We start from the raw sequence: 13,422 nt of genomic DNA on the forward strand, positions 1-13,422 counted from the left end.
TATAAAACTGGTAGGATTACAATCTGGAATCTTGTCTTATGCTCTCCCAGAATCTAGTCTCTGCAGCACAAATTAAATTGCCCTAACTATATTTCTGAAAGAAAAATCTGGAAATAGGGATACTTTCCCAAAAAAGATTTTGCAGAGAAAAGGACAAGGTCGTACAGAAATAAAAAATGTTTACATATCCAAAAGAAACAAGATCTTTAGCTTGAAGAGGTATCTGCACCCCTATGTTTATCGCGGTATTATTCACAATAGCCAAGACATGGAAATAGCCTGAGCGTCCATTAATTGACGAATGGATAAAGAAAATGTGATGTAACTCTCTCTATACAGTGGGATATTATTCAGGCAGAAAAGAGGAAATCGTGCCATTTGTGACAACATGGATGGAAACCTGAGGGCATTACGCTAAGTGAAATAAGTCAGACAGGGGACGACGAATACTGTTCAATCTCACCTGAATGTGGAATCTAAAAAAACTGAACTCATAGAAACAGAGAAAAGATCTGTGGTTGCCAGAGGCAGGTAGTGGGGAGAGGAAAATGGTGAAAAGGTTCAAAGTTACAGTTACAAGATAAATAAGTTCTGGGCATGCAATATACCCCATGGTGACTATAGTCCTCAATGCTGCGTTGTATACTTAAAAGTTGTTGAGACAGTGGATCTTAAAAGTTCTCATCACAAGAGAAAAAAATTGTAACTATGTGAGGTGATGGATGTTAACTAAACTTATTGTGGTGATCATCTTGCAATCTAGAGATACATCAAATCATTATGTCATACAATTTAAACTAATACAATCTTATATGTCAATTATGTCTCACTAAAACCAGAAAAAAACTTACAGGGAGATAGAGAAAAGATTGCTGGATTGTCTTATTTTGTAAGCTAGCTCCAGAAAAAGAAATCTATTTCTACTTTTTATATATTTCACATGTGTTAGAAGCACATCCTCTTGGTGACTCTACTTTCCAGACTCCATATCACGTATATAACCAAGAGGATGCTTGTCATTTTGTTTGCCATGTTCCATGGCAAGGGCCATGATATATTATTGTTACTCAATAATTGTTTTGACTTTTCAAAAAATGTGTTTTAACTGTCATTTTTTTTCTTTTTCTTTTCCTTTTTTTTTGGCTTGGGAAGATCAGCCCTGAGCTAACATCTGTGCCAATCTTCCTCCACTTTATATATGGGTCACTGCCACAGTGTGGCTGACAAGTGGTCTTGGTCTGCACCCAGGATCTGAACCTGCGAACCTGGGCCACCAAAGCAGAGTATGCCAAACTTAACCAGTACACCATGGGGCCAGCTCCAGTTAACTGCCAATTTTATAGTTAATGAGCATTTCATAAATAAGCAGAAGACAAAGAATGCCCTCATTACTGATGATAATAATGAAGATGATGTTAGGAGTAATGAAGAGAAAACAAGATAAAAAAAAAATGGCCTATGTAGGGTAATCTACCAATTTTCTGATGAGTAGGCACAAGTAAAATGGGAGTTCCAGGGCCTGAATTCAAATCCCACTCCTACTTCTTAGAATGGTTAGTTGGCAAAGCACACTATGTCCCATCCTCACTTTCTTCATCTTTAACATGGAGAAGACGATTCCTCACAAGCTGTGAAAAATCAAATGAGAAAATTGTATATGAAAGCACTTTGCAAATGGGTTTGTACAAACATAAGGAGGTAATTTTATTATCAATCATAAAGAATTACATATGTCTTTCAGCATCCACTCAAGTGTTAAGACATCTTAACCACAAACTATCTATAAAAATGCAGAATGGCCAAGAATGACATATTCTTTTTTTATTGCTGTGTAACAAATGACCGCAAACTTTGCTGTTTAAGACAACACCCACTTACAATCTTATAGTTCTGGAGTTCAGAAGTCCAGGCAGGCTCTACTGGGTTCTTCGCTTAGGGTCTCAAATGGCTGAATTCAAAGTGTCAACTGAACTGGGTTCTTATCTGATGGCTCTGGGGAAGAATGTGCTTCAAATCTCATTCATATTTTTGCCTGAATTCAATTCTTTGGGTTGTAGGACTGAGGTCTCTGTTTTCTTGCTGGCTATCAGCCAGGTACTACCACTCTCAGCATCTTGAGGCTGCTCTTGATCCTTGCCCCATGACCCCCTTCCTCTCAGCAACTTCTCTTATGTCAAATCCTCTCCCTCTGACTTCCTTTATACCACCAGCTAGAGAAAATGCTGCTTTTAAGGTGATTAGATTATGTTCACCAGGATAATCGCTCTTTTGATTAACTCAAAGTCAACTGATTAGTAACCTTAACTACACCTGCAGAATCCATTTTTCCATGAAATGGAACATAAGCATGATTGTGATATCTCATCATATTCACATTCCTGGGGATTAAGATTAGACAGCTGGGGAGGGGGGCATCTTAGAATTCTGCCTACTACAGATTGCGAACCCATTGGAGGGTAGCTTTGAACATGTACACTATGTCTCTTCTCATTAAGATGTGAGGATCACATTTATATACTTGCAGTACCTAGCACGAATCCATGTTCACAGCAGGTGCCTAATGTGGGTTTGTTACATAGAGACATAAGGCTTCTTTGGGGACATCTGCTTTGAAATCTCAGCTTTCATAAAGAAAATAAGGACAGAAAGTGTTTTTTATCCTGTTATTAACTGCATATCCACCTTGCGCCTCTGTCACCTAGCAAAACACTCAACATATAGTGAGTCTATAAGAAATAATGTTGAATGAGTAAGTGGATGAATGAATGATTGAAAGAATTTTCCACTTAGGCTTAACGAATAATCTCCTCTGACATCTGAATATCAAACTAAGGGGTTTTTTCCGAAAAAAAGATGTTGGGGAAAGCTCCATAGTAAAATTGTGTTTTTGATTTTACCTGTTAGGCACCTTTTTTTTTTTTTATTTCCTCAGGGATTTGTTTCACTGTGATGTACTTACACTGAATAACGCTGTTCCCCTTCAGCATAGAGGGACCAGTGCTTCCAGACTAGAGAGAGATTTGCCTACATCAAAGCAGTGTTCTGCGTCAGGCATTGGAGGCCAACTCCACAAGCCTTCTCTTTGAAAGAATTCAAGAACCTCACCAGTCTGCTAAGGAATTTGACTGCATGGTGCATCATAACAAGCTAGATTCTAGCTCAGCAAAAACTAAGCGGCTCCTACCAAACAAAGCACAAAAAACTCTTCCATCATGCATCCACGAAAATGACAAAGCCTCCACACTGTTTCAAAGCTTCCTCCTTAGAAGCCTGATTGACCGATATTGGATTGAAGCGAGGCAGCTTAATATCGAAGATGACAGCTGGCAGTATAACGGGGAAACGCAACCCACCTTGCTGTGGATAAATCAATGTTCTGCTCTGGGCCATTACTGCATTAGTGGCTGGTTATCATTTAAAAATAAAAACCTGCAAATATATTGGGTTACACCTTCATCAGACTGTCTCTCTGGAGGATCCTTTTATGATTCTTCTGTTTTCCAAGTTGCACAAAATAATTTCCCATTAGCCATATCCTAACGTATTCTACTTACTAAACCAAAGCCATTTACATAATGGGTAATTTAACACACACACTCACGCTTTAGCTAATTATATGTGTAAACAAATACCTTGCTAAAGGTTGGCCACACGTGGAAAATGCAAAACAACTGGATTGTGGTGGAGGCGGAAGACGGGAGCAAGGTGCATATGTTACAAGTTAAAGAGCAAAATATACTAACACTACCTAATATTTATGATAGCACTTGCTACACTGTTCTAAGCACTATATTCGTATTAATTCATTTAATCCTCACAGAAACTGTATGATGTAGGGTGTGCTGTTACTACCATGTCCCGCTTGGAGATGGAACTCTGATGCAGAGAGATCAAACAGCAGAGGGGGGCACTGAACTCAGGAAGACAATGCTCAGACTCTGCTACTGCTAGTGTTCTCAGTGGTGGGCTTTCCAAACTCCACAAACATTTCGCTATCATGTGACTAGGTGCTGCCTCCTGCTACCGAGTGGCTGCAGGTACCTTGCTCCATTTCTCTAAGTGTCAGTTTCCACATCTATAATATAGGGATAAAAATAGAACCAAGCTCCTAGGGATGATTACAATGAGGATCATTCATTTCTTCATTCAAAAGATGTTCACTGAGCATCTAATAGGTGCCAGGCACTGTTGTGGACAGTAAACAGAAGAGACTAACCCCTTCCCTCACGAAGCATGTCTCCTAGAGCAGGGAGCAGACAATAAACAAGAACATAGTAAAACCACACAGACTCTACAGCCACTAAAGCAGTAGAGAAGGGGCCTCTTTACTGCTCTGATCATGTATGAGCGTAACTTTTGGAGTGAAAAAGCCATTGGGACATTGGACATACCACAGAGATATTGGTCGTGCATGCAGTATTCCCTTGCTCAACACACACTTAGAAAAGTTCATTTTTGGCTCCAGGATACCACGTTTAATGAATGATGGAGGCTGTGTCCGCCTGCGGTCTGTGCAGGTCTGTCTGTGGGACCAGAAAGTGATCTTTCTAATGTAGATGCTTGAAAAATGATCATTTTCTAAGGTACCTACAACTGAGGAATTCTCACCTTTTCCTTAGGTTTTACATTGTGGTTGGCTTTAGCATAAATCAAAGAAAAAGTTGGCAAAGATAGTGTAACTTTCAGGTACCAACTGCATAAAAGGCTCTATCTCAAGACTTCACTTTGGTGCAGAGAATTTCCCTCTCCAAGAGCTGGTCAAAGCCATCCACAGAAATGGAGACCAAGAGATGCCACCCCAGGAGAGAGAGGTTGATGAGACTTTTTAGCAAGGTGTCAGCTTGTATCATCAGAATCCAGGCTGTACCACTTACTATCTGGGTGATCTTATACAAGTTACATAATCTCTTTATTCTTTTTTTTTTTTAAAGATTTTATTTTTTTCCTTTTTCTCCCCAAAGCCCCGGGTACATAGTTGTATATTCTTAGTTGTGGGTCCTTCTAGTTGTGGCATATGGGACGCCGACTCAGCGTGACTCGATGAGCGGTGCCATGTCTGTGCCCAGGATTTGAACCAACGAAACACTGGGCCGCCTGCAGTGGAGTGCGCGAACTTAACCACTCGGCCATGGGGCCGTCCCAACCTCTTTATCCTTGTTTTCTCCTCTGCAAAATGGGGGTTATAGCAGTGCCTATTTCACAGTGGTTACAAGTGTTCAAACATCTCCACTTGAATGTTTAAATAGGCACCTCAAATTAAACATATCCAAACATATCCAAATTAAACCTGATGCTTCTGATTTTCATCCGCGAACTACTCCTACCCTAGCCTTCTCCATTTCAATAAATAGCAATTCCATTCTTCAAGGGGCTCAGTCCCCAAACAAGCAAACAAAAAAGTAAACTTTCTTGATTCTTCCCTCACATCTCATATACGTTCACAAAATTCTGCCACCTCAATCTTAAAAAATATGTCCAGAATCCAACCACCTCTCACCTTTAACTGCTGAAACCCTTGTTTAAGTCACTAACATCTCCCACTGGATTGTTGCCTTTTTACGTAATGGTTCTTGGCTCTCAATAGTCAATTCTCAATGCAGAGGCCAGCAGGATCCTTTAGAAACATAAACCACCTCATGACATTCCTTAGCTCAAAACCCTGCAATGGCTTCCCTTTTCACCCAGAGTAGACTCAAATCCTTACATTGGTCTACAAGCCCTACACAACGTCCCTCCTCCAGCCCTTCAAGCTTGTGTCCCCTCTTGCACTCTCCTCAGGTCACAATGGTCTCCTTGCTGTTCCTTGTCATGCATGCTCTTGCTGTTCCCTCTGCCTGGAAGTAACTGTTCCCCCAGATATCCACATACAAGCTCCCTCAGTCCTTCAAAGCTGTCCTTCAAAGTCACCTCTTAGACAAGGCCTATCTAAACACTGTCTCAATTTCCATCCCCCAACCCTCCAGCCAACCACACACGTACACACTTCTTCTTCTTCCTCAGTTGTTTTTGTTTTCCTGCATTGTACAAAACCTTCATTACCTTCTAGCGTAATTGATAAATATTTATTTTTAAATAGCCTGTTTCTCTTCACTAAAGTACAAGTTCCGTAAAGGCAGAAATCTTGTCTTTGTTCACTCCTGTATCTCTGTCACCCAGAACAGAGTTTCTCAACCTCAGCACTGTCGACATTTTGGGCAGGATAATTCTATGCTGTGGGGGGCTGTCCTGTGAACTGTAGGATGTTTAGCATCATCCTTAGCATCTGCCTATCAGATGCCAGCACCTCCCCAGCTATAACAAGCAAAATGTCTCTAAATATTGCCCAATGTCCCCTGGAAGGCAAAATCTCTCCCCATTGAATTTCACCGACTAAAGCAATGCCTAATGCAAAGCAAAGGACTGGTAAGTACTTATTGAAAGAATAAATGAATGTTAAACGAGTTAATATCTTAAGTACAGAGAACAATGTTTGGCACATAGTAAACACCCAAGAAATGTTAATTATGATGAACGTGTTGTTTTTATTACTGTTGCTGAGTTGTTGCTTACATCTAGAATAAATCATGGAGACAATCAAACTGTATTAAGTAGAGCCCTAGGATTTGATACAGATTTCATTTTTAAATATATTCAAATTATTTTTAAAAACAGAAGTACAAAACCTCACACTGAGAAGTGTTAACACATTGGATACAACCAATTCATTAACTTGTGTTGCCACGTTAACTTGTTTTTGTGCAGACCTCAGAATACATCATCTTCTGCCATCTCTGTGCATATATTTTAACTTCTTATAAATGTGTCGCTGATTCGGAAGGCTGTAGTTTGGCACTAGTGTTTATTTTTATTCCTGTCTATTCCTGTCGGCTCATGTAAAACTATTCAAGCAAGTATTCTATGGTAGAGTTGTATCAAACATACATTGATTTAATCTGCCCAAATTCAACTATACAAGCTTGGCCAAAAATTAAAGAGAGAAAGCATAATTTTCATTCAACATGAATCCCTAAATGCAAGCCAATTACTTCATCTGGTGCTCAAATAAAGTAACAGCAATCTGTTCTACCCTGGAGGAACAATTGACTGGATTAGATTTAGTAGAAAGACGGGACACTAGACACAAAACTGATATACTGTATTTAATGGGAGATTTAGGATACTTTTCATGGGCAACACTGACCATGTATGTTTACGGTCCTTTCTTATGTACAGTCTCAAAAGCCAAAAAGTCTTTGAAAAACAGCATTTTGGAGTAAATCATTTGGCCACAAATTCTGCGAGGTTATTTATGGTCATTGTTTCCCCTCAGAAGAGGGATGGTGGACCAGTAACTGATTTTCAACTCACTTGCTGCTTTTGAGCCTGATGCCTAAGTAAGATGTTACCTAATGGTACAGCAATACCACTGTTGAGCAGACCATTCAAGAAATGCTCCCTGCCTATACTCCTCCTGTGAAAAGAGTAACAGAAATGGGAAGAAATGCAGCATATAGATGGTTTCTGTGCTTAATATAAGTTTGAGATACTTCTTGTCTCATTTTTATGTTTATAATATCAATTTAAAGTAGTTGTGATATAAACCATAGTAACCACTAACCACAAGGACTGAATATACTCAATGCAAAGTCTTATTTATTATTATAATAATTATAATCATCATCATTGTCATGGCTGATGGTTCATCTTGGAAACCAAATTTCTTATTAGCATTCCTTCACATTTCAGCAATGGTTTATTTGAAGAGCATCCTGGGATTACAAGGCAAACTGCTAAAAACTGTTCATCTGCTCAGACATGTATTATCTTCTCTGCTCAATGCAGACTATCAATAACATTGATAAATCTCTAATCATTCTGATCAAATAAGAAAAGAGGACACAAACAACCAACAGAAGAAATAAAAGAAGGGACATCATTACAGCTCCAATAGACATGAAAAGGATACTAAGGAAATATTTTAAACACCTTTATGCCAGTCAATTTGATGACAAGTGGACAAATTCCTTGAAAGACACAAATACCAAAGATTACTAAAGAAGAATAGATGACTTGAATAGTCTTATATCTACCAAAGAAGTTGAATGCTAAGTGACATCCTTACTAACTGGCCTAGATGGTTTCACTTTTGAACTCTATTAAATGTTTAAGAAAGGGGTATTAGAGATTGTTTTGGGGTAGACAAAAATAATCTATATCTCAATTGTGGTTCAAGTTACATAATGTATATGTTTTTCAAAAGTCTTCAAACTATACACCTAAAATAAGGGGTGAATTTCACTGAATGTAAATTATACCTCAATAAACCTGAATAAAGAAAAAAAGGAAAAAGGGTAACATTTGGGAGCCAATAACCTGCTATTCCCAAATGCAAAGGAGAGTTTTTTAGTTTAACAATAGAAACATAAAAAGAAATTAAAATGAATATCTTAGCTGAAAGTAAAATATACACAAACCTAAAGAATTTTGTCTCCCTTTTACTTTCAGACCCCAGGATTTTATTAAAGCTTGGAAGTGTCACTTGTAGTTCCAATTGTCATCATTTTTATTTTATTTTGTCCCACTTTGTGACTGTCAAGGGCTGAATTGTGTCCCCCACAAATACATATGTTGAAGTCTTAACCCACAGTACTTCAGAATGTGACTATATTTGCAGAAAGGATCTTTAAAGAGATAATTAAGGTTAAATGAGGTCACTAGGGTGGGCTCTAATCTGATCTGGCCTGTGTCCTTATAAAAAGACATGATTAGGACACAGACACACACAGTGGGAAGACTATATGAAGACATAGAAAGAAAACAGCCACCTGCAAGGCACGGAGAAAGGCATTCAGAAAAAATCAACCCCGCAGACACTTTGACCTTGGTCTAGAATCATGAGAAAATAAATTTCTCTTGTTTAAGCCACTTGGTCTGTGGTACATCATTATGGCAGCCCTGGTGGACTCATATAGTGACTTTCCCTGTAGCGTGTGCATAATAAATACAGGTTAAGCTCTGAATTAAGAAGCTATGATCTCTATCTGGCTGGAGCCAAGCCAAGACCTTCACAGAAAAGACAAGAAACTACCAATGAGCTTGTCCCAAATTGAGTCAGATGTGATTCAACCAAGCTGGACACCAATCTCAAGTTCAAATTCAAGTTCATTTTAACAGCACTAACATGTGAACCTTCTCTGTGTGAGTTCCTGATGGCATTTGTGCCTTGTTGGTGCCCACATTTGAAAATAAACAAAACAGACATTGGTTAATTATATATTTTTCAACCTGAACAAATTTATTCCCGAATCCAGCCCAGCGTTTGCTCGCTTATTGCTATTCTAAATGTGACAGTGAGATATGCAGAGTGACAGAGTAATTTTCTACCAAAAAAAATCACAACAATAATTCAAAGAGTCCCCCCCAAAAAAGAGGAAGTGAAGCTGGGTACCTGAGGGTTACTGTAAATATTCTAGAAGAACATGATTACCTTTCAACCTTGTTCCCAAGGTAGACAGAGACAAAAAGAAGTTAATCTTGTCAATTTGCTGTTTTCTAAACAAGAAAACCTGAGGGGTGACTCAAGGGTCACAAGGACTTATGAGCTTGTTTAGCAGAAGAAAAAGAACGACTTCAAGGAAGTTACATCACCAGATAACCAGCCCCCAGCTGCTGTTGATGCCCAGAAGTCAGATTGCCCAAGGGCTTATCTGGAGTGAAAGAAATGGGGACTTATACTTTGTTTCTCCAAAACACCTTCTGCCAAACCCCTTAGCTCTATAAAACCCCCTGCTTTCTTCTCTTGTGAAGGCAAATTTAAGAGAACCTATCCTCCAGCCTTCTCTTTTTGCCCAATTTGAATAGAGCTTTCTCCATCTCCAAGCACCATGTCTCAGTGATCGGCTTACTGTGCATCGGGCACATGAACTTGAGATTAAGAGGTTTGGTATCAGAAGGAAAGGAAGAGTAAGGATATTTATTTTCAACTAGCATAGACTGAGCATGTTCTCTGTACCAGCCATTGTGAATCCTGAGATAGACAACAATGCCTCCCCATCAAGGAGCACATAGCTTTGGAGCTCAAAGGCAGTTCACTGAAATGCCTAGTTGACAACACGGTTATTTACAGCAAGGACTTTAAAAACAGAACAATCTGGGTATGAAGTTTGGCTTCATCATGTTTTGTTCTGTTTCATTTGCCAGGTTTTTAATCTCTCTGGAGCCTCAGTTTCCTCATCTGAAAAATGGTAGTTTTATTGTTGTTTAGAAAGAATGTATTAATTATCATCATTGATGTTTACTAGAAACTGTTATCATGTGGATAAGAGTTTGAGACATTGCAAAGTACTTTTACATACATTATTGTTTTTATCTCTAAAATGCCTTCCGTGAAGTCAAGGGAGGTATTGTTAGAGCTGTTTTATTTGTAAGAAAATTGAGTCTAAAGAGGTTAGATGACTTGTCCATGGCCACACAGGGAGACAGTTTTAGATTCAATTCCAGGTCTGGAAACTCATAATGCTATGTTCTTTCCCATCGGTACACTGCCTGTCCCCTCACGAAAGGTGATCTGGAAGGCCTCTGGTTTGCTTTAGGCAAAGATTTATTTCAAAAATCCATCTTCCCTCCTGCAAGTTAAAATCAACAACCCATAAACCAGGCAGACTCCAACCATGCCAGACAAATGCTAATCTGCTAGACGCTTTTTGCTAAGATGATTGATATCAACAGTGATGATCTTCACAAGAAATTCACGCACATCCCCTGAGGATTCCTGCCTGGAATCAGGTCATTTTAAGAACTCATTTAATACAACCATGCTTTGAAAGGCAACTGCTATTGGTATGCTCAGAAGCATGCTATCAGAAGGCAGCCCACTCCTTGAGCCTTGGCTGCTCAAGGCAAGGGCCATTAACTGGCTTCCCGGTTCTTCATCACAGAATGGGATCTGAGTGAACTTAGGGTCAAAGGCCATTTGCCTGGGGTGTGCTCTCTGATGCAGACATGTCTGGGCCTGAGCCTCGGATGTAAAGCAGTATTGCTCAGACTTTTTTAAATGTAATCTTCAGTAAAAAAAAAAAAAAAAAAAAAAAAATATATATATATATATATATATATATATTTACATCATGATCCAGTTACAAGCATGTTTGAAAATAGTGGTTAGAGAAATCAGTTTAGTGAGAATAACCAACATTTTAAAAAATTAATTGAAACAGAAAGGAATGAAACAATAGAGTAGAATAGAAAATAGAGTGCATTGCATGTAGTAAGGATCAAGTATCTATCTATCCATCTATCTATCTATGAATTGGAAGATCATGTTTAATTTATTTCTTACTGTGGGTCATAGTTAAATGAGTTTGAAAGACCACAATCTAGAGGAGTGCCAACAGAAGGAGGTTGGAGTCACTGGCGATTTGAAGGAAAAGCCATAATCAGGTCTGAGAAGAGGAGAGAATTCTCCTCCTCCCTGGACTTGGTTTCCAAAGCCTCCTTATCCTCATTCCCACCTTCCTTGCTTGGCACCCACAGCCATATGTGATCGCACCTGCTGACATCTCTAGCCTCATGGCTGACCACTCTGTTGAAGTAATTAAACAAGGAGGCCATTAGGCTAAGGGGGCTCTAATGCCTTGGGAGCCTATGTAAGCAAGCCAAACCTGAGCCAGACTCGATGCACTCAAATCTGAGGAAATGAAACTTGGGAACAACCATCACAGACAGCCATCTAGGCTTTCTCACATAAGGCAACTACTTAAGCTATAGCCAATCATAAACTTTCCTTGTTTTGCTTCCACGTCTTCTCTGTAAAAACTTCTCCCTGAGCTCCTGTTCATGGAGGGCTCCCTACCACCTTTGGTTTGGCACCACCCATCTCGAATAATGTATGCTCAAACAAACTCTTGAAATTTTTAATGTGCTTCAGTTTATCTTTTGGCAATTCTCATCGCCATCTCACCCTAAGCCTCAGCAATACCAAATTATTTGCTGTTTGGGTAACAATCCACGCTTCTCCATCCCTACAGGCTTCTGCTTATATATTGCTTCCATCGGAATTCCTGTTCTCACTGTGACTTTGCGATGGTAACTCCTATTCAATGCTTTCAATAGTTCAGCTACATTGTCACCTGTCTCCTCCAGGGAGCTGTTGTAACCGAAAGTTTGGTCTCTGAACCCGATGCTAATCCAAATAACCAGAACAGAGTCTTGAGTGGAAGAGGAAAGGTTTTTACTATGCCAGGCACAGGGAGCAAAGCAAGGGCTCATGCCTCAAAAATTGCTAGCTCCCCGATGAGGAATGGGTAGGGATTTTTATTTGGGGTTTTGGGTAGGGGAGGGGGGAACATGCAGCTTGTGCAGCGCGGTGCTTTCCCACCAGCCTGCATTTGGCCTTGAGAGGCTGCTTGCAGCAAGGCGGGGGGAGGGTGAGATAGGAGGATGGCAGGTGGGAGTCCTTCGCCGTTGTCTCGTCTTCTGGTTTGAGGCGGGTTCCAGCGCCGGGAGTCTAGGTGTTGAGGTCTGGGAAGCCTCCGCTTCTTGATATTCTTGAGACAGCGGCTTTCCTGGCAAACTTCAAGGACACATGATTAGCTAAACTTTAGTGCGCCTCCAACTCCAGGCCACCTGGGCTTTTGACAATTTGTAACTCCCATTTAGTTGTAAAGCTCAAAGAGTCCAAGTTTAAAGAAACAGGTATTTACATAAGAGTGGAGCTAGAGAAGCAGGAAAGAGGGTGGTGGGTTTTAGTTTTAACCCCATATACGCTGGGTTCAACGTGGGGGAACTGATATCAGGGCTGATGTTAAAAGCCTGTAACACTGTCACGTATCACTCTGCATTCCTTCATTCATTCATTCAGCATTTAACAAATATCCACGAGACACGGACCAAGGTACTGGAGATATTGTGGTTAACAGGACAGGTTAACTGTCCTTTTGGTGTTTACCTCCAACGGATGGACAGATGATAAACAACCAAATATAATGTCATTGAAGAAAAATGAAGCACAGTAAGGGAGAGGTGAGGTAGTAGAGGAAGCCTTCACTGAAGGGGGAATTCTGAGCAGGAAACTGAGTTAGGCTGCAGAGTAAACTATCCGTATATCTGTGGGAAAAGTGTTTCCGAACAAGGGAATAGCAAGTGCAAAGACCCTGACAGCTTGGTGTTGCCTGCTGAGCAGGCTGGGTTCCTTATTCCTCCTCTATGCTCCTTCATGCCTTCTGTATACTGTTACACTGAATTATAATTCCTCCTTGTTTGTTTTTTCTACTTAAATATGAGCTCCTTGATGGCATCTAAGAATTAGTCCCTTCTACATATTTGAGTGTGTGAAGAAATAAACAAATAAATGATTAAGGAAATGATTGACAGAATGAATAGGTGAGTGCAGTGTCTCTGTCCCTTCTTAGAAGGGGAGCAGGAAGAGCAAAGGAGAGGATATAG

The 13,422-nt window shown here is 39.9% G+C and overlaps 1 protein-coding gene across 1 annotated transcript in view; it reads right to left on the minus strand.

Annotated features, from left to right (window-relative positions):
• Positions 1–12,191: 12,191 nt before the first annotated feature.
• LRATD2 (LRAT domain containing 2) overlaps positions 12,192–13,422 on the minus strand; it is a 70,015-nt gene continuing 68,784 nt past the window's right edge. Inside the window, exon 5 of the transcript XR_011421402.1 lies at positions 12,192–12,550. The gene's annotated coding sequence lies outside the window, so the exon portion shown is untranslated. The remainder of the gene's footprint in view (positions 12,551–13,422) is intronic.

This window comes from Equus caballus, chromosome 9 (assembly GCF_041296265.1).
Source record: "Equus caballus isolate H_3958 breed thoroughbred chromosome 9, TB-T2T, whole genome shotgun sequence".
In the NCBI taxonomy this organism is placed as follows: Eukaryota; Metazoa; Chordata; class Mammalia; order Perissodactyla; family Equidae; genus Equus; species Equus caballus.